General features: G+C 38.5%; 2 long non-coding RNA genes across 2 annotated transcripts in view; one reads left to right on the plus strand and one right to left on the minus strand.

The window, feature by feature from the left end:
* The window catches only part of LOC122223106, a 42472-nt gene extending 24913 nt beyond the window's left edge, over positions 1–17559 (minus strand). Inside the window, exon 1 of the long non-coding RNA XR_006204048.1 lies at positions 17496–17559. This is a non-coding gene — a long non-coding RNA (uncharacterized LOC122223106). The remainder of the gene's footprint in view (positions 1–17495) is intronic.
* The window catches only part of LOC122223108, a 104746-nt gene continuing 95784 nt past the window's right edge, over positions 15540–24501 (plus strand). Inside the window, exon 1 of the long non-coding RNA XR_006204050.1 lies at positions 15540–15643. This is a non-coding gene — a long non-coding RNA (uncharacterized LOC122223108). The remainder of the gene's footprint in view (positions 15644–24501) is intronic.

A 24501-nucleotide genomic window follows, 5' to 3' on the forward strand; every position in this document is an offset into this window, starting at 1 on the left:
AGTGCTCAATCTAGCCCCCTCAGAGGCACTATCTGAGCTGAGAACTGAGGATGAGAAGGAGCCAGCCAAACTGAGGGCAGGGAGAGGAATTGGGAGAGGTCAAGCACACAAGCTAAATAAATATCCATTCGTTCCTCCTTTTGTTGCATCAGCTTTAACTAATTATTGCGGTTATGCTTGAGGGGTTACATGAGACTTCTGCTGGGCCTCATTCAAAACTGTACAGCCCACCAGTTTATAACAATTTTTTTCTTTGATACACAAAATTGGTGCATCCAATAAAATCTATCTGTGGTAATACAGATCTCAAACACACATGAGTCAGATGTTCCTAGTATCTACAAAGTCTTTGATAAATTTGGATGAACCTCCATTGTGTAGCTTTATGGAAAGAACCAAAAGAATAGGTTTAGCTAAAATTCCTTGGTGATCTTGCTCCTTCTTTGAATACTAGAGACTGGAGGTGCTACAGAAAACAATGGTTACTTTTGACTTTAGGGAGGAGAGATGGGTCTGTGGTTATTTTCCAGAGGACTCTGGAGGGTTCTCTGTACTCACGAGTCTGTCCTTTGTAAGTCTCTGACACAAAGTTCATTGTCAAAAATGAGCTGGGCCTTTTGGTAATTGTGAAAGGCCATCTGCATATAGTGAAAAGCCACTACCAGTTATTATAAATTTTGTTTTTGTCCAAGATTAGTTATCTTTCTAAAAAAAATCCACTCCCTTTCATGATTATTGTTTATGGTCAGTTCAAAGGAGCCAATCCATTTCACAAAACCTAACTTTACGTACCTATTTTTTTTATTTTGTTTTTAGGATGTATTTGAATAAGATTGGATTGAAGCACTGAGCTATTTATATCCCTGATTTGTTATTTATTAAAATAAGGATATTATGCTGTGAAAGGAGAATAGACTTAGGAGTGAGGCAGACATGAGTTTTAATTCTGACTCTACCTCCTCTCAGTTGCATGACTTCAGGTGGGCAACTTCCTTGGGACCTTGGCCCTTAGTTTCTTCACAATTGCATTCACAACCTTTCACTGGGATGTTGTAAAGATAAAAGATAATTTGTTTAGAGTCCCTGGCATGTAGTATGTGCTTAATAAATGGTAGCTATTATTATCAGTAAAGTCAGTTGCTCTTGCCATGGCTGGGACTCAAAGCATATGGAATTCTGCACCCTTTCAAATTTGCAACATCAAGTTGAATTTTAGTGAAACCAGGAGATGAGTTTCTGGAAATTTATGAACGTTTTGTCTTTCTCCAGGTGTGTGATTAGGAAAATGCAGTTTGGGAAAGAGAAATTCACTCGAAGGTCTATGGATGGCTTTGTTGGCCCATGCAGGGGGGGGGGGGGGGGGTAACAGCACCAAGGGTGTTTGGGGAGTTGGTGGGTCCAAGGAAAGGAAGTAGCACCGCTCCTGGGAAGAATGTTGCCTTACAGATTTCCTTCTCTCAGGTAGATGCCTGCACTTATAAAAAGGAATCCTGGCAGAGGTGTTATGAGTTCAGACTTACTTATTAAACTGAATCAAACTCTGCCTTTATTTGTCCTGTGACCTGGGGTATGTGTGTCTCACCCTCCTTGTTGCTAAAAAAGGATTTGAGATGACAATATTTTCTACATTAAACTGTTGTTTTGAGAATTAAGTTAGTTAATAGATGTGCTTATTAACTACACATAATGATAGCCACAGGTAAATGCTATCATTATCATTGGTCTAAAATTTCCCTTCAAAGTCGATCTCAAAATACTCTTCCCCATTGTCATTTTGGAGGTTTGTAAGTAGGAAATTTAAAGAAAAAAATGTATTAAAGAAACTCACACCTCACACAAAGTAGAAATAGCAATTCTGGTTGATGAAGCACAGATTCAGTAAGGGGATGAAAGGGCTGCCATCTGTGGAGGAGGTCTGTGCTGGTTGCCAGCCCAGGAGCAGTGATCGAGCCTCACTTCCTCAAAGCACCACCATGGAGGCACCAGGGTTAATTATTGTAAACCACCTGGTGGTTTAAATTCCATTTTAAATTGTATGGGTTTTTATAAAATCTTAGTTTTTAATTTGTCTTTAAAAAGTGCTGTCTCAATTTTTAAAATCCCCCTGAGCTTCATGACTCATATCATAAGAAATCTGACCTTTCAACGGAAGGGGAAAAATCTAAGTTGTTACCTTGACAACAAAAGGTAAGCGGGATGCTTTGAGCTCTGGTGTTTCTGCTATAAATAATCCATCTTTGGCCAGAACCACAAGCTAGAGAAATATTAATGTGAGAATGGAGAGGAATTAGCTGGGTTGGCCATGGGGAGAGTCTGCATATCAGGAGATTGTTTTAATCACCATTTTTAGGAGTCATTCCCAGAGGCACTTTTGTAGCAATTAACCAATAAACCAATAAAAGGGAATGAATTCAATTTCTAAAAATGGGAATTTACACAAATGAAGACTGATAATGCTTTTTCATGTGAGGGCTTTCTCTATACTTATTTGTACCATTATCTAAATTGTGTTGTTTTCATTCAGAATATTTATTCTCTGGTTTCCCAACAACCTATAAAACAGAACGAAGGGAAGCTAACAATGAACTTTGGTCCTTCAGCTATAATTTACATGATGTTACCCTGCATAGTAGCAGTAAAGGAACATCAATAAAGTTGGATAGCTTTTAAGACATTGTGGATTATTAAAAAAGAAAAAGAGGGGCACCTGGGTGGCTCAGTCAGTTGAGCATCTGACTTTGGCTCAGGTCATGATCTCGCAGTCTGTGGGTTCAAGCCCCACATCGGGCTCTGTGCTGACAGCTCAGAGCCTGGATCCTGCTTCGGATTCTGTGTCTCCCTCTCTCTCTGCCCCTCTCCTCCTCAGGCTCTGTCTCTCTCTCTGTCAAAAATAAATAAACATTAAAAAAAATTAAAAAAAAAAGAAGAAAAAGAAATCTAAGTCTTCTTTGGGTTGAAAGTAACAAAATACTACCAAATTTTTTTAAACAAGCTGTACTCATGGATAGGTCTAAAATTTATGGTTATGATTATCCTTTTGCTTGCTGAATTAAATTAGAAATTAGTCTTCTGGGAAGTCCAAGTTATTTCTTAATAAACTTTAATAGTCTATGAGTCAGAGTAGGTGCTGCTAACAATGAATCTTGCAGGATTTATTGGATGGCAAGTAGGAAATTGAGGGGAACGTCTGTCCAATGGCCTGTGGAAATAGTGCATTAAAATATTTTCTGAATAAGAGGCTTTGCTCCAGTAGATTCTACCTGCTTTTCAGTAAATACACTTTATCCAGGAAGATTTCCTAAAGTTACCTTACAGTTGGATGAAATTCTCTATGACTATTAATGCATCTTATTGGCACAATGAGGTCACCCTCAGACTCACATGAACAAAATCAGATAACTTGATTTATTTTTTTTCAGATGATCTTGTTTTGTTCTTAAATTCCTACCCTGGATGATTGGGGTGGGGAGGAGCTGATTAATCTCTAGATTAAGAGACTTTTAAGAGAAACAACAACCAAATACATCATATCACCCTTGATTAAATCCCAATTCAAACAAGCCAACTAAAAATGGCAATTTGAAACAAAAACATTTATAATGGACTGCATATTAGACTTTCCCTGAAATGATTGTTAATTGCTTAAGATGTGATAATAGCACTGTGGTAATGTCTGTAGCACTGTAGAAATTGCCTGTATTTCTTGACATGCCTACTGAAGTCCATAGAAACAAAATGACATTCTATCTGGGATTTGCTATAAAATTTACTCTTTCAAAAAAGAAGATTGATTATAGAGGGGGAAAAGTGACAAAAAATTCCACAATATGAGTGATAGATATGTGCAGGTTCATTACACTATTCTATTCTTACATATGTTTGAAAATATTCATAATTTAAAAAAAAAAAAAAACCTTGTAACCTAAAACAGTCTCTCCCTCCTCTTTTCCATCTTGTAAAGATGTCAGTCTAACCTCTTAGAGTAAATGGTGGTACAGTATCTCATCTTCATGGATGAGATCCCTGGATCCTCATTGGGTCTATCCCTGAAGAGTAATTGAGCCCAGCATAGATGAAGCCCTACGGTTTCCTCTTGCGCATTCATTTCTCATTTATGCTTTTGGAGGTGATACTGATGCTTTGAGGCCTGGTTGTGATTCCCAGTAGACCCCTGGTTGTGATTCCCAATGGTTTGGGTAATCCATGCTCTAGCTCTCAGTTACAGAGCCATATTGTCTCTTCCACAGAGACCCCTCTTGTCTGGTGAGTTTACCAACTGATACCTTTAATTATTTCCACATGTCACCCATCACGCCCAGACATGTAGAAATTTCTAGATTCCCCTACACCCCAGGGGAAAGCCATAGAGAATCAATGGAGTAGAAAGGACATCCCATACAGTCTTTTAAGCACTTTACTCCACCAATTTTAATCTTCTCCTAGTGTCTGGTTGGATATAGTGGATAGTGCTAACCTCTGGGTTTCTCTGAGAAGCATGCATTTTTTCCAGAATGGGTCTAGAGAAGGACAAATCAAGACCTTTGTTCTGAAATCAACCCAGACTTATCTGAGTCCTTGTCTATACCCTGAGGCTTGGCTCACAATGTGGCAGGGAAGCACTACACAGTTCAGCACCTTCCTCTTGCCCCTTTCTTCCTTTCTTCCCAACCTCCTAGCCTGGTTACCTGTCACAGAAAGACTTCCCAAAGGGAAATACTCATTTGAGTATTTCCTCATTGTCTGTTTCCCTTACTAAAATGAAAATTCATGAGAACAGGGATCTTATAACTTGTTTACTGCTATATCCCTAGCACCTAAAGCTGTGTTTGGCACACATTAGGTGCTCAATAAATACATACTGGATAAATAGTCGATGAATAATCACTGTACACAGTTCTCTATAGCACTTACTTTGCAAACTACACATCTATTAGTGTAAATACTTTATTAATGTCAATATCTCCCTCTAAAACTGTTTATGAAAATTGCCTGATAAAAATGAACTTCAGTGCTTGGTAAACATTTGATTTCCAATTCTTTGCCTGAGATGCTGATTCTGTAGGTCTAGGGTGCAGATTAGGAATCTGCATTATTGCAAGTGCTTCCCACCCCCAAGGAGATTGCTCCCATTAGGGACCTTTGGCAAACATAACTCTAGAACTTAAGCCCTACAAGGCAAACACCTTATCTGGTTTTAGTCATTGGAGAGATCTGGCACATAGTGGAACCTCATTACATTGTTGCTGAATGAATGAATAACAGGTAGTGGTGAATACATGCAAGCCTCTTTGTGACTTGATATTCTCTTTTCAACAAGGAGACTGAATTTTTCTATAAAGGTTAGATGGGTTAATTAATGAAAAGCCATCATTTGACTTTCTAGAATACTATATTTCAAACCTTATGGGTGGGAATGTAGTTGTGTGTGTGTATGTGTGTGTGTGTATCTGTGTGTCTGTGTGTGTCTTAGTACTTCATTAACAAGGCACACAGAATATAAGTATCAAGAAATCAGGCATGTATTGCTATTGGCATAAAAACAGATCAATAGAGGGGCATCTGGGTGGCTCAGTCAGTTGAGCGTCTGACTTCAGCTCAGGTCATGATCTCCCAGCTTATGAGTTTGAGCCCATGTTGGGCTCTGTGCTGACAGCTCAGAGCCTGGAGCCTGATTTGGATTCTGTGTCTCCCTCTCTCTCTGCCCCTAACCCACTTGCATTCTGTCTCTGTCTCTCTCAAAAATAAACATTAAAAAAAATTAAAATATACAAATCAATAGAACAGAATAGAGTACCCACTAAAAACCTATGCATATTAATTTCTAACCAAGGAGGCAAGAATGTACAATGAAGAAAAGATAGTCTCTTCAATAAATGGCATTGGGAACACTGGACAGCTACATGCAAAGAATAAAACTTGATCACTCTCTCACACCATTAATAAAAATTTACTCAAAGTAGATTAAACACTTGAATGCAAGACCTAAAACCATAAAACTCCTAGAAGAAAACATAAATATAATCTCCTCGACATTATCTTAGCAGTATTTTTTGTATCTGATTCCAAAGGCAAGGACAACAAAAGCTAATATAAACAAATGGGACAACATGAAAGTAAAGAGCTTCTGCCCAGCTAAGGAAACCATGAACAAAACAAAAAGGCAACGTACTGAATGTAAGAAGATATTTGCAAATCATGTATCTGACAAGGAACTGATATCCAAAATACATAAAGAACTCATACAAATGAATAGCAAAAAAAAAAAAAAAATTAACACTCCAATTTAAAAATGAACAGAGGATCTGAATAGACATTTGTACAAAGAAGACATACAGATGGTCAACAGACACAAGAAAAGATGCTCAACATCACTAATCACCAGGGAAATGTAAATCATAACCACAATGAGCTATCACCTCATCCTTGTCAGAATGCTGTTATCAGAAATACAAGAAATAACAAATCTTTGTGAGGAAGTTGAAAAAAAAATGGACCCTATTGGACTATTGGTGAGAATGTGCAATTAGTGCAAATGGGGGTTCCTTTAAAAAATTAAAAATAGAACTACCATATGAACTATCAATTCCACTTATGGGCATATATCCAAAGAAAGCAAAAACACTAATTAAAAAAGATATATGCACCAATATGTTTATCACAACATTAGCCAAATATGTAAATAACCTAAGTATCCAGAAATTGATAAAAGAATAAAGAAAATATGGAATACACACATACACACACACACACACACACACACACACATGCACACACACACACACACACACATACACAATGGAATGCTACTGAGCCATATAAAGGAATGAAATCTTGCCATTTGTGACAACAGGACAACATGGATGGACCTTGAGGGTATTATGCTATGTAGAATAAGTCAGACAGAGAAAGAGAAACACTGTAGGATTTCACTTACAAATGGAATCTAAACAAACAAACAAACAAACAAACAAACACAACTAGACCAAACTCAGAGTCATAGATACAGAAAACAGAGTGGTAGTTGCCAGAAGGGAAGGGGAATAGGGGATGTGCAAAATGGATGAAGAGGATCAAGAGGGACAAACTTTCATTTATAAAATAATAATTCATGGTGATGTACAGCACAGGGAATACTGTCAATAGCATTGTATTAACTTTGTATGGTGACAAATGGTGACTACACTTATCGTGGTGATCAGTTTGCAATACATACAAATGTTGAAACACTATGTTGTACACATGAAACTAATAGAATATTGTATGTCAGTAACACTTCAGTGAAAAAAAAATTGTTGCGTTGTCTTCTGTTTTTTGGTGTGTTTTTTTTTTTTTAAAGAGAGAGAGAGGGAAAGTGCACATGCACATGCACACACACAGGCTGAGGGGCACAGGGAGAGGGAGAGAATCTCAAATAGGCTCCATGCCCCACATGGGGCCCCATCTCATGACCACAACCATGTGATCACGACCTGAGCTGAAGGAGCCACCCAGGCGCCCCAAATTTAGTTGCATTCTCTTCTAAAACTGAATTATTTTTTGAAAAAGCATTTGCTAAACCATAACAATTAAATCACTGGTATTAATTATTATGAAAGAGGCAATAAATCTCGTGTCACCTTTTCAGGTATCAGGAACAGAAACTAAGATTTTTTTTTAAATTTTGTTCTGAAAGCATTTAGCAGATAAATAAATTAGATGGAATACATAAAAGCTATCATTTTTCTATTATTTTGATACGTCTGTACTTAAGATTCAAACGCTATATCTATGTGAGCAGGGAGGAAGCCAAACCACAGAACAATCGTTGGACTGGGGGGGCAGAAAACCTGGGTACTGATTCTGACTTCACTCAGCTACTAGTCAATTTTATGACCTTTGTCAAATCACATCCCTTCTCTTTGCCTGGTTAGTTTCCTTCAGTACTAAAAAAGGTAGGGGTTCAAAAAAGAGTGGGGATTCAATTCGTTGATTTCTGGGACTTTTTTCCCAGCTTTTACATCTCACCATTAGCTTTTTGTTGTTGTTGTTGTAAAATTTTTCTCTTTTTTTAGTTTATTTATTTATTATTTTTTAATTTACATCCAAGTTAGTTAGCATATAGTGCAACAATGATTTCAGGAGTAGATTCCTTGATGCCCCTTAACCATTTAGCCCATTCCTCCTCCCACAACCCCTCCAGTAACCCTCTGTTTGTTCTCCATATTTAAGAGTCTCTTATGTTTTGTCCCCCTCCATGTTTTTATATTATTTTTGCTTCCCTTCCCTTGTGTTCATCTGTTCTTTCTCTTACAGTCTTCATATGAGTGAAGTCGTATGATATTTGTCTTTCTCTGACTAATTTTGCTTAGCATAATACCCTCTAGTTCCATCCACATAGTTGAAAATGGCAAGATTTCATTCCTCTTGATTGCTGACTAATACTCCATTGTATATATGTACCACATCTTCTTTATCCATTCATCCATCGACGGAAGTTTGGGCTCTTTCCATACTTTGGCTATTGTTGATAGTGCTGCTATAAACATGGGGTGCATGTATCCCTTCGAAACAGTACACCCGTATCCTGTGGATAAATGCCTAGTAGTGCAATTGTTTAATAGGGTAGTTCTATTTTTAATTTTTTGAGGAAACTCTATACTCTTTTCCAGGGTAGCTGCACCAGTTTGCATTCCACCAACAGTGCAAAAGACAGCCTCCTTCTCTGCATCCTCACCAACATGTTATTGCCTGAGTTTTTAATGTTAGCCATTCTGACAGGTGTGAGATGGTATCTCATTGTGGCTTTTATTTGTATTTCCCTGATAATGAGTGATGTTGAGCATTTTTTCACGTGTCGGTTGGCCATCTGGATGTCTTCTCTGGAGAATTGTCTATTCATGCCTTTTGCCTATTTCTTCACTGGATTATTTGCTTTTTGGGGGTGGGTTTGACAAGTTCTTTATAGATTTTGGATACTGACCCTTTATCTGATATGTCATTTGCAAATGTCTTCTCCCATTATGTTGGTTGCTTTTTAGTTTTGCTGATTGTTTCCTTCACTGTGCAGAAGATTTTATTTTGACGAGGTCCCAATAGTTCCTATTTGTTTTTGTTTCCCCTGCTTCTGGAGACATGTTGAGTAAGATATTGCTGCAGCCAAGACCAAAGACGTTTTTGTCTGCTTTCTCCTCTAGGATTTGTATGGCTTCCTGTCTTACATTTAGGTCTTTCATCCATTTTGAGTTTATTTTTGTGTATGGTGTAAGAAAATGGTCCAGGTGTATTCTTCTGCATGTCTCTGTGCAATTTTCCCAGCACCACTTGCTGAAGAGACTGTCTTTATTCCACTGAATATTCTTTCCTTCTTTGTCAAAGATTAGTTGGCCATATGTTTGTGGGTCCATTTCTGTATTTTCTGTTCTGTTCCATTTATCTGAGTGTCTGTTCTTGTGCCAGTACCATACTGTCTTGATGATTACAGCTTTGTAATACAGCTTGATGTCTGGGGTTGTGATGTCTCCTGCTTTGTTTTTATTTTTCAAATTGCTTTGGCTTTTCAGTGTCTTTTCTGGTTCCATACATATTTTATGACTGTTTGTTCTAGCTCTGTGAAGAATGCTTGTGTTATTTTGATAGCGATGGCATTGAATATGTAGATTGCTCTGGGTAGTATTGACACTTTAACAATATTTGTTCTTCCTATCCAGGAGCATGGAATATTTTTCCATTTTCTTAGTTCAAACACAAGGCACTGATCTAAACATTGGAATTACCATAGTGAACAAAACAAATACCTGCTCTTAGAGAACTTGTATTCTGGCCAGAGGCAACAGATAATAAAAAGTAAAGAAAGCTAAAATAAATAGATAGGTAGGTAGGTAGGTAGGTAGATTGATAGGTAGGTCGATAGATAGATGGTAGATAGGTAGGTAGATTGATGGATACATAGTTAGATAAAATGCTATGGAGAACAATTAAGCAGGGAATAGTGTGTGGGTGTAGTAAATTAAATAGGATGGGCAAAGAAATCTCCACTGAGATTTGGGTAAAGGCCTATTGCCCCTTGACAACACAGAATTCAGTGATCAAGTAAGGCTGTGGCCAGAAGCATAAAATAAAGCTAGAGACAGTGAGGTACAGACACAAATTCCTGTAAGACCCATGGAAAAGTGAACCAGTCAATTGATGTAAATGGAGAATATAGTGGTTACTCAGCTCCACCGTTGCTGTCATGTAAGATCTGGGTCCAGTGTTGACAGATATGCTCTCTTCCAAGAGAAACTGGAAATCTGAATTTTTATGTAAAATATACTGTTTTTTTTAAGGGTTAATTATTACATTCGTTTCCTAGGGCTGCCATAACAAAGTGCCACAAACCGGTGACTTTAAAAAACAGAAATTTATTCTAACACAATTCTACAGGCCAGAAGTCCAAATCAAGATAACAGCAGAGCCATGCTTTCTCTGAGACTGGATAGCATCCTCTCTTGCCTCTTCTTAGCTTCTGGTAATGGCCAACAATCCTTACCATTCCTTGGCTTGGAGCCACATCACTCCAGTCTGAGCCTCCATTGTCACAGGTACTCCCCTTTTGCATGTCTGTAGCTCTTCTTATAAGGACACCAGCCGTACTGAATTAAGGCCCCGTGCTACCAGTTGACTTCCTCTTAATTAACTACATTTGCAATAACCCCTTTTCCAAATAAGGTCACATTCTAAGGTATTGGGGGTTTAGCCTGCAACATATATTTTGCAGGGGGGACACAATTTAACCCCTAACAGTTATCAGTTAGGGGTTAGTGTTAGTATGCAGTTGGTATGCTTTTAAAAAAAATACTGCATTAGCACTCTGTAGGGCAAATAAATCATATACGTAGCTCACGTGTTATTTATTTATGAACTCTGGGCCAGAGATTGAGGAGCCTACCAAAAGGGCTATAAACTTGAAATATAGTGTGGTCCCTGCCCAAATAGTTCCTAAAATAATAAGTGAATGAATGAATGAATGATGATGTTTATTTTATGTACCCAAATATCTAGAAAGTTATTCTATTACCAGAGAGAGAACACAGTTGGTCAAAACTATACTGAATGTTCAATACTTTCTGTGGGTTTCTACTCAAATTTGAACAGAGCTGTATAAAATAGTAACTCCCACTTCTACCCCAGCCCTCTCCCCCTCCTTCCTCTGCCTTGGATTTCTCTGCATCATAAGACTTGCATTTGTGTCTGAGATACTTCCCAGCTATTCTATGTGTTTTTTACTCATTATTAAATGCCAGTTTTTCCTTTTCTGTGACAGAAATTGCCCGTGATTTCCCCAATATCCAAATTTCCCTTTCCTTAAAGGCAGAATGCTATGGAAAATTTGCTCAACTGGAAAACATCAATTTAAAGCCTAGTTAGCCAACAGGAATAGCTAAATAGATGTAAGTGGCAGTCTTGGGGCAAGACTTCTGAAAACCTTTCTGTCATGTCCAACCATCCTGCTTGAAAAACGAATATTATAACTGTAGTAACAGCAGTCATTCAGGGTCTAAAGTGACATTGACAATGAAAGCTACACACTAAGAATGGTGGAGCAAAAGAAGCAGTGTGACTTCCTGCTAATATCTTGAGCCACTATACCAGCATCGGACAGCTTCCTTCCTTCCTTTCTGTGAGAAGAAAACCAAACCCTCCTTTAAATTCTAGTGCAGGAGGTAATATTTCTGTTTTAGCCTAAACCCAATTCCTCCCTTTTCATTTCTGCTCTATATTCCAGGGAATGACATTTCCCAGGCTCCTTCTCCTTCCACTTTTCAGAGTGAGTCAGCCCATAAGACGCTCTGGTTGAATACCAGAGGACAAAAGGAGGGGAAAAGCCAGAGTATTTCTCCTCCTTTCGCTCTGCTTCAAGAGAGACTCTGTCATTCAGTGAGTAACTAACTTTCATCAGACAACCTTCTCTCCACAGAGAAACCTCCTCTTTCTGCCAAGTTGTCCCAGCCCCTGGGATCCAGGATCACCATGTCCTCCCTTCGTCTCCTCATTTGGCAGTGGTAGGGGCTCTCTCCAGTTGCTAATCCACAGGTTTCCTGGCTGAATCCTGTTGACTTCCCAGATCTTTCATCATCTGTATAATAAATTCCTGTATAAAATGCCCTCTTTTTGAAATATGTAGACTGCTTTCTGTTTTCTGAGTGGATCCTAAATGATATAGCCACTCAACTTTGCAGGAGAGAGAGAATCTTTGCTTCTCTCAGATAAACACACTGTCCAACTGCTGTATCACCCTTCAGAATACATGGAGATAGCAGAAAGAAAGCGCTAAAAGCCTTTCAATATCCTAGTCAGGCCACCAGATCCTGGGTGTTTATGGCTCCTGAGAGCCAGATTTCAACCTTCCCTGAGTTTTCAGAACCAATTTAAGAAATAAAACTGAAAAGCATCTCATCTGCTCTTTGCTGGCCAGGGCTTAGCATATGCCCTTGGCAATCACATCTCTGTCAAAGACTTGCCTTGGAGTGAGCCAACAATCTAATGTGCATCCTTCTCAGCTTTTGCCACATGGACTAAGTGGAGGATGGGACCCTCTGATCTCACCACAATCTTCCCATTTTCTGCCTTTGAGATAATCCATCCCTAGAGCATTTCCTAAATGTGTTCAGTCAACAGTTCAAAATCTTTCTCTGGCACTTGATCTACAGTGTCCACAAACGTCATCAGCTTGTGCTCTCTGGGACCTGATACTCTGGAGCACAAGCTTCATTGCTTTCCTACTTCTCATACCAGGATTCTGGAACATGTGTGCTGGAGGTGGTAGGTCAGATTTGCTGGTGATGGGTTCTTTCACCAATTCTAGCATTTCACTTGTACACTTTCTATCCTGCAAAGAACTAATTCACCCTTCTTTAAATTCTGCATTGTATAACATAGGGGTCCATACCACCCTTTCTTCTATCTTCTGTAGGAAATCTGTAGAATCATACTTACAAGCCTTCACATTATAGTTCCAGATTTTTATTGGGACATTATCTGTAATCTTGTCTTGTAGCCCCATGCTGCAAATTTCAGTGCTTGATCACACCAACCCCTTGTTGTTCCTCTTCATGAGAGGATTTGCCAAGTACACCGATAGCTCAGACTGGGTCTGCATATAATTTATCTTCAGTAGTATAGTGGTCTGGGCTTATTTCATTTAGATGGCCAGTTCCTATATTGTAGTATAACAATGCCACCCCCTCCCGTATCTGTAAGATGTAACCCATCACAAGAATGAATCCAATTTTATTCATAGGTGATCACAAACATACAAAGGGTTCAGAGGATGGTCCAAATATTCATTTATTCTTGTCATGGAAGTTACCTTTCAGACCATACAGAATTGACCAGCCATTTAGAGTGGAAAGTTCTTTTTCCTTTTGTACTCTCTGTCCTGTCCTCGGGATATCTTTGTTGCCCCTTGTGATCAGGACAGCAAGATCTGTCCCTGTTTCTAGCCCAAGAAAACAAAGATAGATCCTTAAATTCTTCAGCATGTAGCACCTAGATAAGGCAAACAAAACTCTGTTTGCTAATATCAATCACTTCTCGTAACATAATTTTAGTGTCTTTATGCTCTAGAAGACATCCCCTCCCCTTCAAGGGCAAGAATGGGTGACAGAAGATATCATCGTGGTACAGAAAAGAATAATCAATGGGCTAATTTTATAATAATGAAGAAAAATCAGTAAAGTTAATTTTGAAAAAGTTTTAGGGAAAATTGAATCGGAATAAGCTGAGATGAGTAAGTCCAAAGGACTTCTAGGAAAGATCTTTATAATTAGGGGTCTTTTTTTCTGTAATCATTCTCTATATAATCACTGTCTCATATATAATATTCTTCAAGATAAACAAAGATAAACCTGCAATATACACCCAAGCCTATCAATGATGAGACTGTGCTAGTGAGAAATGGTTCACATAAGAGTCCTCACCTGCAGGGGCACCTGGTTGGCATAGTCAATTAAGCATCTGAATCTTGATTTCAGCCCAGGTTGTGATCTCGTGGTTCATGAGATTGAGCCCAGCGCTGGGCTCTGTGCTGACAGCATGGAGGCTGCTTTGGATTCTCTCTCTCCCTCTCTCTCTGCCCCTCACCTGCTCATGCTCTCTTTCTCAAAAATAAATACATAAACATTAAAAAAAAGTCATCAAGTTGCAAAAGAATTATCTATGAAGAAAGAAACCTCTCCTAACATGGTGAATGTGCATTTTAGAGGGAAAAGTAATCTTGTACACATTCTTTCTGCAAAAGCAATTATATTTCTTCACACAGAAATTGTTGCAAGGGGCATGCAAGTGCTATTAAATGGAAATACCAATACATTACTTTTGTTCAAAACATCTCTGCCTAGCACCCCAATTCCCCACATTCCTGAATAACATGATGAAATCTTCCAGTTATGCAAAAATTAAAAAATGAGATTTGTTCTGAATAATTCTTTATATTTTTGGCATGTTGTTTGTTCTCTTGCTATGAAGCAAAGAAATATGTTGGCCTGGCATATTTTATTATCTTTTCTTAGGCAGGATGGGGAAAATGTATAAATCTGCACACCCACAAATTTCATATTGAGGGCTAGAGGTATTTTGCAATAGTAGGACAGTGGCCCCTAAACAACACAGTTGCTTTGAAAAATAAATGTAACTCACTTTTTCCTACTTTCCAAAACAGATTTCCTTATTTGGTGAAAATGTTATGTGGGAAAAACCCACAAAAGAAGAATACGTATGACTTAAGTCATTGGGCTAGAGTTTATGACTTGACCAGCTGCTTGGCTATCACATCTAAGCATACTCAGCTCTAACAAAAATGTGCTTTTACTTCCCATATGCATTTATAAGTGGGAAATGAAGCATGATATACAATCCTCATGGTGAACTTGGATGCTCCTGGGGAAAACAACAAGCTCTGCTTTGTAGAACCATAAAACATCCAATCTGGAAGTTACCACAACAGTGCATCTTTCCAGTCCCTCAATAACACGAAGAAAATTAGGGCACCAGAGGCTGTCCTGACTTTAGCACTGAGAGTCCCATGTGCCAGGAAACCCCTCAGTTCTGAGATGGTTGGTCATCCTAATATTAGGACTAGATTTCAGGTCTTCTGATTATCGACTCAGTGATGTTTGTATCACACATCTTTGTATTTACTGATATTCTAGTTGATCTACCATTAAGGACAATCTGCAAATAAGTTTATGTGCTAATTTTGCATTCCTTATATATTTAAGGACTGAGATAAAAATTTTGGTTTTGGTTTCCCCATACAGCTTTTAAAGGATTATTCCCATATGAAACATGCCCTAAATATTATTTCACTTCCTTCTCTCTCCTGTCTCTCTTTTTATTCCTAGAAAGATGTAGATTTATGTTGTTATGCATGGCTTAAGCTGATAAATCAAATCAGTAGACATTTCAAGTAAACAAACAAAATGAATTTGAGAGGTTATAAGTGTTTGCAAGTGTCACCGTGGAGACCAGAGAATGGATTGTCACCATGGAGACTTGCATAAACACTGCCTGTAATGATTTCCATGGGGAATGAGATATAGAAGAGATTTGGGAAGGAGGATATATAAATGGAGCTGGCAGTAAGTACAGCCAGAATGAGTTGTGTAAGAAGCCTGGGGATGCTAAAGTAAGTTGACAGTTTGAAATGTTTCTACGCTCACCACTGCTCCACCAGTGAACAAGAAAAAAACCTGAGGGAAGATCCCCAAATCTTAAAATAAAGAATTGGAGGTGATTTCCATCCATTCCTCCACTCCTTTGTTCACACTGGCTATCACTGTCATTATAACTAGTTCTGTACTGTGATGTGATAATAATGACAGCTAGTCTTTATTAAGTCTTACCACATTGGTGGGACTGCAATAAGCCTTTTATGATTATTATCACATTGAATTCGAACATTTATAAGGAAATGAAAATATTATTCTCATTTTACCAATGAGGAAACTGAAGCACAGAGAAGGTCATACAGTTAAAAAAATGGGGTAGAAAGGATTCATATGAGGCAGTCTGGTAACAGAGCCTATATTCCTAAGTACTTGTCTGATGAGAAGATAATGTCCTTGTCTATGAGACACTTTAAATCTAAATAAGGAAGTAAACATAGTAATAAAGAATATCACTAGGGCAATAATATGGATTTCCAGTACTTATACACATTTTAGTAATTATTTAATTACAGGGTAATGTCCAACATAAATCTTACTACTTTTCCTTTTTTTACTCTGCAGTTATTATGTCACTGGGTTCTTAGTTGCAAAAACAGAATCCACATTAGCTAGCTAAAAGAGAAAAAGGATATATTAAAGTGATCCATTTACTCATGGGATATCTGGGAGGGTCAGAGAGTCATACTTGAAAGCTATAGCACCCAAATTATTCCATCTTCCTATTTCAGGGTTACTAGGGTTTTGGGTTTTTTTTACTTTTGTTTTAAGTTTTTATTTAAATTACTATTAATTAACATACAATGTAATATTGGTTTCAGATGTACAATATAGTGATTGAATACTTCTGTACATCACCCTGTGCTCGTTATGACAAGCGCACTCCTTGATCCCCATTATCCCACCCACCTCCCCTCTGGTAACCCATCAATTTGCTCTCTGTAGTTAAGAGTCTGTTTCTTGGTTTGCCCCTTTCTCTCTTTTTTTTCCCCTTTGCTCATTTGTTTAGTTTTTAAAATTCCATATATGAGTGAAATCATATGGTATTTGTCTTTTTATGACTGACTTATTTCACTTAGCATAATACTCTCTAGCTCCATCCACATCATTGCAGATGGCAAGATTTCATTCTTTTTATGGCTGGATAGTATTCCATTGTATATACATACATGTATACCACATCTTCATCTATTCATCAGTCGATGGACACTTGATCTGTTTCTGTAATTTGGTTATTTTGAATAATGCTGCTATGAACATAGGGGCGCATGTATCCTTTTGAATTAGTATTTTTGTATTCTTTGGGAAAATACCTAGCAGTGCAATTGCTGGATCATGGGGTGGTTCTATTTTTAACTTTCTAAGGAAACTCCATATGTTTTCCAGAGTGGCTGCACCCATTTGCATTCCCACCAACAGTGCAAGAGGGTTTCCCTTTCTCCACACCCTCGCTAACACCTGTTGTTTCTTATGTTGTTGATTTTCACCAATCTGACAGATGTGAAGTGATCTCTCATTGTAGTTTTTATTTGTATTTCTCTGATGGTGAATGATCTTGAGCATCTTTTCAGGTGTCTGTTGGCCAACTGTAGGTCTTCTTTGGAAAAATGTCTATTCACACCTTCTGCCCATTTTTAATTGCATTATTTGTCTTGGGGGTGTTGGGTTTTATAAGTTCTTTATATATTTTGGATACTAACCCTTTATCAGATATGTCATTTCAAATATCTTCTCCCATTCTGTAGGTTGCCTTTTAGTTTTGTAGTTTCCTTTGCTATGCACAGTATTATTAGGCAGTTAAATCAAATTTACCTTAAAATGTTCATTTAAGCTTGCAGGTGGATTGACTCAAGGGTTGCACTCAGTTGGATTAACACTGGCTCGTCTCTATAAGCTCTAATTCTTCACAGAACACCTGTGGGCATCATTCCATGGCCAAGGCATTCTAACAGTTACAAAAACTTTGGAACAGGAATTTCTAGTGATCCCAAGAAGCTTTGTGTTGGGCCATTCAACCATCCCTTAGAAAGATTTTGAGGTTTGCCTGATAGCAAGGATCAACAGAATTCATTGTAATCTTAAAGGGTAGCTATGTCAATAATCTTGGATAAAGTCCTTTGACTCAAATCTTGTGAAAGATTTATTTACAAATTATTGATACACACCATGAGAATTAGCCTTTATTTTGCACAGATAAGTACTCAGCAGAGAGCAAAATATATAGGACCTTTTCCTGACAGGAAGCAAAGGACAATGAAAAGCACAATGAATTTGGACTAAGAGCAAAGTTTTTGTGATTATGAAATTTAAACATATGGGGTAGTTCCTGGCACCAAGAAGATGTGCTATAACTAGTAGTTCACTTCCTCCAACACATCTAACCCAATGGTTCCTGCAAACATGAACAAATTATGGGCTAGGCTTGTGTAAGTCAGATTAGAAGTAGGTAATTTGTTTTTAACCCTTTGTATGTTGTCAGTTATGTAAAGAAACCATTTCTCTTTTCTCATTGATTCAAAGTTTGTAGTCAAATATGTGACCCAACTCTATTTAGCAAATACATAGGATTTCATAGCATGAGTTTTGATACACTATACACCACGCTTCATCTTGTTTTTTAATCGTTATTTTCTCTTCTTCCCTTTTTAAAACTATTTGTATCTTATCTCACTATACTATATGCATCTTTTTGTACTTAAATCCATTTTTGGAAAAAAAAAAAAAAGTGTTAAAACCACTTTGCCACTCCGATATACCCCAGTCATTCTTACATGGCTCCAGAAGGCCCTTCTGGTGCCCTTCTTTGAAGGCTCTGTCCTTGTAGCCCCTCAAAACCATTCTCACTTGGCCCACATTTTAGACTGGCTGTGGAATCTTTTCTTCACTGTCATCCATCTGCTTTTATCTCTCAGAGATTTCGAATGATTTCTAGTCCCTTAGAATATCCCATTCTATTTCCCAGCACTGATTTGGATTTATTTTACTTTCTGTTTTTTCTGCTATTTCTAGAGGTTAGAAAGGGAAGATGCAGCATGTGCTCAGTGTGCCGTCTTCCCATGGTGGCCCCTATTCTCTTCTTCATTCCAAATCTGCATTGCCAATACTCCTCTGAACATGCACACTCAGATGCTCTACAGAAGGCTCTACTCACAATGTACGAAATAAACACTTTACCTCAACCAGCTTCTATGCATGTGAATGCATGCTGGCACACACTATGTACACATGCATGCCTATGTGTGCATTCCCTGAATAACCGAGAAAGAAAATGCATTGTATCCTTGCTCTACTCCCTCTCTCATCCTTATTACACAATAAATGTCCAAACCTCTAGTTACTCCACATCGTGAATACACATATCCATACATTCCTTGACATCTTTTTATTGCTGTAGCATGATAAAATCTGGTTTTATTCCTTCAGTCCATTCTCCAAACTGGATCCAAAACGAGATACCTAAAGGGCATCACCTTTCTAAAAATCCTTCTGGCTTCCAGTGCCTGACAGGATAAATCTCAACCCTTTATACATACAGTACCTCCTTTAGCATAGTACCACACAGTACCTCATTTGCCTCTGTACTCACTGCTCCTCAATATTAAAAGTTCATACTCAGCTACACATCTTCTGTTCTTTCATACCTCCATATTTTTGTGTGTATTGTTCATTCTACTTAGAACACTCTTCCTCACCTCAGCTCATCCTTCCTTCCTGCCTTCTTTCATTCTTCAAAAAATATCTTGTGATGCACATACTGTGTAAAGGCACTGTTCCAGACACTGAACAAATTAGTCTTTGCCATTGCTTTTAAAATGTATTTAATTTAACAAACACTTCTATAACACTGTGTGCCACGATCACTTCAAAAAGTCTGTGAGATTCCTTTCTAGTAGGAGACACACATCCAGATGACTTCTTCAAGATTCAACTTCCATCCTCTTGGACCTTCTTCTGAATCACCCAGGCTGAGCTCAGCCCAGTAAGTTCTGCATGGACAATTGCCCAAGCGTGTTTCTGTGGTTGCCTCTGCTATGGGACTGTAAGGTCCCTGAGCGGACCCTTCCGTTTATCCCCTGAACAGTGTTAGGCACCTAATAAAAACTCAGTTAAGTGTTAATGAAACAACTGCCAAACTAACCAAATTTGATCTTGTCATTCTGCTCCTTAAAACCCTTTGATGAGTTACCACTACTAAAGGCTTAAGTCCAAATTCCTTAGCCTGGCAATGCTTTGCAGGCTGGCCCCAACCTTTCCTTCTGGCCTCAACTTCCCCAGTCCCCAGTCATGTTCCTATTGCTCTAGCCACACCAAACTATTGCTCATGCTCCCAAAATAATGTTCTCTATAATTTCTCAAGTGCTAATATGAAATGCTCTACCTGACTTGTCAACCTTTCATAAAGTTTCATTTGTCCTTCATGACCAGCTCAAAGATCACACATCCACATGTGTTACATATTCACCCCTAGGACTTGTCACTCCTATATCCACATAGTCACATAGTTTTATCTATCCCATTGTACTGTAATGATCTATTTATGTATGTCTATCTCCCCCACATACACACACACTTATTCCATGGGCTTTGGGTTCTTCAAGGGCAAGAATTCTATTTTATTAATTATACTTTATTAATCTTTGAATTCTCTATAAATTCATATGAAACATATCTCAGCTCCTAAAATATATGGGCTAATTAGGTAATGTTTGATTGAAGGATTTAATGAATGGATAGGCTTGTGTATCCTTCACTCTTCTGTGTAGGACTACTGGAGAAGGACAAAACCTCAGGTTATCCAATGTTTCTGCAGAAGGTAGAATTCAAGGTCTTATTCTCAAACCAAATTCAAAAGCTTTAGATTCAAATGCTTTATTGACTGATCACTTATTCTCTATTTTTCTTAGTTTTCAAATATAAAAGATTATTTGTCTTTGGAGTGTTTTGTCCCATTTCTAGAAGAATAGTAAATCAGTACTGTCACCTGCTTATTACTTCTTACACATTCCATATACAAGACAATATTAGTTTCTTGAAGGCAAATCTCCCTTATCAAATTTAAAATACCTTTAGGTAGTCGTTGGAAAGGACCATTTTAGCCTGTCTCAAGCCTATATATTGGTAAACAGGATGTTTTCAGTGAAAAACAGCCATAGCTGTAAAAAGCCTTTTAAGAAATGTAACCTATGTTTTCCCCAGGCCACATGAACCTCAGGGTAAAATGGGGTCATGTTAATAGTAATAAAAACTGTTGCTCTGCTTTGACCCCCACTTAGTATTATAGGATCTCAAACTTTTTGCAAAACTTTCTCTTCCATCCTTAGATATTTTGAGGGGACCTAAGAAATATTTCAAATGTTTCAAAACAGTGAGTCCTCTCGGCATCCATGTGGTATCCACCATGCTTCTTCTGGCCTCTTCTCTCACTTTCTGCAAGTTGCTGCTGCTGCTGTTGCCTGGCTCCTATTGTCCAAGTTGTTAATCAAAGGGCAACTCTGACACCTTCCATGGTTCCCGATGCCACTGGCCAACTCCTAACCTGTGGCACTGCCTCCTGCTGCCTTTGAAACCATCCTCCTTTTGTAAGAGTTATTGGTGTCATGGCTTGTCTGCTTATGTACTGCACCATTGCTGCCCCAGGTGCTGCTACCACCACCTACCACCACCTACTATCACTTACCACTGCTGGTTACCACCTACTACCACCTATCACCACCTGCCACTGTGTGCCACCACCTACAACCGCCTGCCATCTCCTAGTATCACCACCTATGAGGATCTACCAACACCTGCCACCACCTATCACCACCTCTTGCCACCACTATTACTGCTTCTTCTTGACACCTGTTGTTGTGTTCTACAGGCCCCAAAGCTGTGTGGAATGGGTTCCCAATCTCACAAATATTTTAAGGACCATAGTTCTCTCAGTTTTAACTTTCAGACCCTTCTTACTTTATTACTTGAGTATAAATCCAAACAAGTTATATTTTGCAAGTGAGTTGAGTTTCATATTTTCAGTATCCTCATACTTACCCCTCTAATCCAGTGACCATACCCATCTTGTGCACCTGACTCATTCTTTGCTTAGGACTGTCTCACTCCCAGAAATTCCATAGCTACTTATACACATACACATGCTAAGCCAGCCTATGGTTGCATCACAGACACTCAAGCTAGCTTCAATTCATACGTACATACATACATACATACATACTTGTTCTTATTGAAAATATCAGAGAAAACTCAAAACTTACATGTTTTCTCTGGTACTCTGAAGTTTCTCTATTTTTCTCTGGTATTATGAAATTGCTGGTGGTGTGGAATTATTCTGAAAAGGTAAAAGCTGGCATTACTTCATTTACCTTGAGGAGTATCCATTGGGATAGCTCAAGATAAAGTTATGTTTTTTAAGACATGAAGTTACATCCTTATAGAGTGGAAGAAGTCTGTAGGTAGGCAGTTAAGGGCTAGTGATGAAGCTTTGTAAGGTCACCAGCACCCATCTTTCAGCTCCTCCATCCTCAATGCACACAGCACACCACAGGACCCCAGATTGCTGTGGGAGCCTCAGACACTGTGATTGCATTCCAGCCAGACATTTCCACTTACCTACCATGGGCCAGAAGTTGGCCACAATGACACATTTAGCTGCAAAAGAAGCTGGGAAATGTGATCTTTATTATAAGTATCCAGGTCTTCAGCTAAATCAGCAGTAGTGTTACCAAGGAAGGAGTCAAGAATATATATTTGGGGATAGCTTGGACTCTCTGCAAGAAAGATATGGGTTTCTTTTGTCTCCTCTTTTTGTGGATTTAAAAGTGGTACATGGAAGCGGAACAGATCATTGAATTTCTTGTGCCACCCACATCAATGTGTGGCACGACCACCTATAGATAACTTAATTCATGTTTCATTCTCGTTGTTGTTGATACATTTTCCTTTCCTATCCTGAAAAGTTGGCTCAGTCTTTTGTCTACGTGACTAACAGACTCTTGTGTTGTAGAACCAAAAGCAGAAGTTTCCAGGTGCCTGGCAGGTAAACTCAGTCTCCATGTGTAAACTCATGGAAACAATGGCAGCAAAGTATCTGAAAGAGTAAGATGGTTCCAAAGTGTATGGAAAGCAAAATTGGATCAATTTGAGGAGGAGAGAGGCATTACAATGTCCTTAGAGCTGAAGGGGTCAGTACTTTGGCCATTCCACAGGGAGTGGGGACTAGTGCCATGCTCATTCATAGCTCTCTGGGACACACATACATCCTACCTTAGATTGACTATGTGTTGTGTCTCAGGAAACCAGATATGGGTCTTGAAGCACCTCACAACCTTGCAAACATTCCCTATGCTCATGCTGTGCATTTCCCAGAGAACATGGCCAAGGTGAACCCAATAGTATCCTTCCCCTATATTCTGAATTTACAAGTTAACCGAGACCATAATCTAACCCTAGCAAGGTAGAGGCATCTCCCCCAAATGAGATCAAGGATGAATTTGCCACCATCACAAGTAGAATTAAGCTTGGGGAGATGCTTCTTATTTTCCAACATAGTATTTTTTAAACCTACGTATTATTAATATTTATTCCTGCTACAAAATGTAGAGGTAGAAGTAGAACTCAGCCTTCCTGGGCATTAACCTTGCAGTATTCTTGTGTAGCTTAGCTGTCTCTGAGGGCCAAGTTTAGAAGTAAGTTGGAATGATATTGATCACTGAAGAATGATTCATCCTGATTCCTCATCTGGCTTTCTTGGCTCATAAGTGTGCTATGTGTTCCCACACTGATTTAATCATACATAGTATTTAGGCTATAAACTCCTTGGAGGTAAGTACTCAATCTATTCTATGATAGACTACATATATGTTACTTTGCCCACACATCCTGTCATTTGATCCACCTTTTGTCAGATCACACTGGCTATAGAAATAAATGAGCCAGGATTTTTTTATTTGAGCTGTATCGCTCAGAAATCAGACCCATGGAGGGCCCTCCCCTTGACAAAGCTGTGGGTGGTGCTGGTTGGGGGTACTTTCTACTGGTATTTAACGTGGTTCTTTCCCTGAATCTGGGGCTTGTTACAGATTTATATGCCAGAACCAAGTCTCCAAGAGACTCTCAAGGTGTTATAACCAGTGCTATTGATGATTTAGTAGGTAACATTCTTTTTTCTGAATTTCCAATGAAACCAGTGGGTTATGAGGAACCATCCTTCAGCTGAGTCATAAAGACAAGCTCATGCCCTCTTGCAGTTAAAAATTCATGAAGCATTTCAAAAGGCTGTTTAGAATCAAGCTTAGTTACATTCTTTCCCTTCCCTTTCTTGTTATCTATATGATTAAATGCCTTTTTTGAGGTCCTCATTTCTGCCAATGAATTATAATTTGATGTCTCTGCTTGCTTAATCAAGAACAAACATTGGGCCTGGGTACCACTTGGTTAAGCTAAAGAAAAATATAAGCATTACAGGGAACCAAGTGGTAAAACAAAATAAAATGTCAGTTAGTTTTACTATGTTTTGCTATAAAAGTTGGCAAACATTGAAAATTTGCATGCCAGGGTTGTCTCTCAAAGGTAGATAAACATAACTGTTAACATGAGGCTGATGACATTTGTCAGCTACTGTGTTTAATTCCCTATAGTAGTTCTCTCAACCAGAGGTAACTTTGGTTCCAGGGTAAAGAGGGAGAAAGTGGTAAGTGATTCCCCCTGACCATGAAAACTGTGCGTCATAATTGGCTCACAAGCCATAGACTGCTGGTGTCTGCATTAGTACTTCACAAGTGGGCTTCAAGTAGTTAAGTTCCGCAACTGCAGTATTCTCCAA

The sequence above is a fragment of the Panthera leo genome, chromosome A1 (genome assembly GCF_018350215.1).
Source record: "Panthera leo isolate Ple1 chromosome A1, P.leo_Ple1_pat1.1, whole genome shotgun sequence".
Lineage (NCBI taxonomy): Eukaryota > Metazoa > Chordata > Mammalia > Carnivora > Felidae > Panthera > Panthera leo.